Below are 3,168 nucleotides of genomic sequence, written 5' to 3' on the forward strand. Positions count from 1 at the left end.
AAGATGACCCAAAACCGAGGACGGTTTTGATTCAAGGACGAGAGTACGATATGACCGTGCATATTTTATTATTTCGGCCATGACAAATGAAAAAAGCTAGTTGCCGAAACTTGTATCCATCAGGACTAGCTAAAGAGGTTGTGTTTGTGTTTTGTATCGGGACAAAGAAAAATATAAGAACAAGAACAAGTTTGGGCGCGAGAGATACACGTGTATATACATATATATATATATATATATATATATATATATATATATATATATATATATATATATATAGAGAGAGAGAGAGAGAGAGAGAGAGAGAGAGAGAGAGAGAGGATGCCGTGGTCTAGATGTTATAGCTACACATACATGCAATCAGACATGCTGGGGTAATTACTCAAATAGGTGTCCTTGCGTCACGTTAGAGAAAGAAAAGGAGACCTACGATGATTTAAGGACTCAAGCAGACTCCAATTTAACTGATTCGGTACACCAGATAAAAATAAAGATCTATTTAGTTTCTTACCACGCAAGAGAAGACATGTGAAGATACCGCGAGGACTTTTGACGTGTTAGATTTTCTATCGTTGTGTTCTCTTGGTTGGGGCCCACCTCACAACGAGATCAGGAGGATACATCGTCATCAAGTTCAGATTGTGTTCAGGAAAATACCAAGTCGGTTTCTATTTTTACTCGATTCCCTTTGTAAGGTAGGAATAGACAGGCAAGAGTTTTCGCGCGGCCAGTATGTTGGACACGCTAGGGTCGGCTATATAGCCTAATCGTTTTCTCACATAAAAGGGAGGTTATTTTACAAAATAGACACAATGTGTTTTTAAGGGTAGACACCCATATCATGTTTTAGAGGGATCTTTAGAAAAGCTTTGTGTTGCGATTTCTTTGCAGAGATTGTTTTTGCGCGAGAGTACCATCGTCAAGATAGGTTTTCTCGTGTTGAGACACAAGGTTCAAACCCTCTATTTCATGTACATCGCATGCGCGGGGGAGAGTTACAACTACTAAAGGACGAGTGTCGTAAAAGATCGGTTCGCAACATCCAATCAGATCTCACCACGAGGTCGATGTCCTTGTGTCACGTTAGAGAAAGAAAAGGAGACCTACGATGATTCAAGGACTCAAGAAGACTCCAATTTAACTGGTTCGGTCCACCAGATAAAAAATAAAGATCAATTTATTTTTCTAGCGCAAAGAGAAGACAAGTAAAGATGCCTCGAGGACTTTTGACGTGTTTGATTTTCTATCGTTGTGTTCTGTTGCCTGGGGCCCACCTCACAACGATATCAAGAGGATATGTCATCATCAAGTTCGGATAGTGTTTAGGAAAATATCAAGCCGATTTCTATTTTTACTCGAGTCCCTTTGTAAGTTAGGAGTAGATAGGAAAGAGTTTACTCGTGGCCAGTATATTGCACACGCTAGGGTCGCCAATAAAGCGTATTCATTTTTCTCATGTAAAAGGGAGGTTATTTTATAAAATAGACATAATTTGTTTTTAAGGGTAGACACCCGTATCAAGTTTAAGAGGGATCTTTAGAAAACCTTTGTGTTGCGATTTCTTTGTAGAAACTGTTTTTGCGCGAGAGTACCATCATCAAGATAGGTTTTCTCGTGTTGAGACACAAGGTTCAAACCCTCTATTTCATGTACATCGCGTGCGCGGGTGAGAGGTTACAACTACTAGAGGACGAGTGTCGTGAAAGATCGGGTCGCAACATCCAATCGGATCTCACCACGAGGTCGATGTCCTTGTGTCACGTTAGAGAAAGAAAAGGAGACCTACGATGATTCAAGGACTCAAGAAGACTCCAATTTAACTGGTTCGGTCCACCAGATAAAAAATAAAGATCAATTTATTTTTCTAGCGCAAAGAGAAGACACGTGAAGATGCCTCGAGGTCTTTTGACATGTTTGATTTTCTATCGTTGTGTTCTGTTGCCTGGGACCCACTTCACAACGAGATCAAGAGGATATGTCCTCATCAAGTTGGGATTGTGTTTAGGAAAATATCAAGCCGATTTCTATTTTTACTCGATTCCCTTTGTAAGTTAGGAGTAGATAGGAAAGAGTTTACTTGTGGCCAGTATGTTGCACATGCTAGGGTCGCCAATAAAGCATATTCATTTTTCTCATGTAAAAGGGATGTTATTTTATAAAATAGACATAATTTGTTTTTAAGGGTAGACACCCGTATCAAGTTTAAGAGGGATTTATAGAAAACCTGTGTGTTGCGATTTCTTTGTAGAAATTGTTTTTGCGCGTGAGTACCATCATCGAGATTGGTTTTGTCATGTTGAGCCGCAAGGTTCAGACCCTCTATTTCGTGTACATCGCGTGTGCGGGTGAGAGATTACTGCTTCTAAAGGAGGAGTGTCGTAAAAGATCGAGCTGCAACAACCGATTGGATCTCACCACAAGGTTCGGTCTTCATGAGCTGATGTTCAGAGCAAGGTTGTTCACGACACTGCGAAGTAGATGACTGGATTATCATGGAAGCTAAGCTATGGATTTCAATTGAAGCAGGAAGGTCGATGGGATGTGCTTTTTCATACTCGTGTTGTGGTATAGGAGAGATCATGTGCCATGACAATCGACCACATGAGTTTGTTCAACGCTGCAAGCATCGAGATTGTGGAGAAGCTAGATCTGTCAATGACACCACAAGCACAACCATACTTGTTCCGTTGGGGTCATGAAATGTTCACTATCATGCATCAAACCAAGGTACCATTTTTCTTGGGTAATTATTTTTGTGAGGATTTGTTCGACGTGATTCCGGCACCAATGATTTAATGTCACTTATTGTTAGGCGAGCCAGGGTACAAAAAGCACGATGGTGTGTATGATTTTCCCACACACAGATATATAGTCAAGAAGGGTAAGTTGTGCAGCCTCGTACCCATGGGTGAGGAGTGATTCATTGGTTGGAGGAAAGACCATCGAAAAAGGATAAAAGAAGAGGAAGATGCAAAAAGGAACATGGTTGAAGCTACCGAAAATACAGTGGTCACCGTTCAGTCTATAGATGGAAATATTGCTGAAAAAGATGACCTAAACCGAGGACGGTTTTAATTCAAGGAGGAGAGGATGATATGACAACGCATAATTGGACTGAAGTAGTCGATACTGTTACGACCACCACAAATGAAGATAAGCTAGTTGCCG

The sequence above is a fragment of the Triticum dicoccoides genome, chromosome 4A (genome assembly GCF_002162155.2).
Source record: "Triticum dicoccoides isolate Atlit2015 ecotype Zavitan chromosome 4A, WEW_v2.0, whole genome shotgun sequence".
NCBI lineage: Eukaryota > Viridiplantae > Streptophyta > Magnoliopsida > Poales > Poaceae > Triticum > Triticum dicoccoides.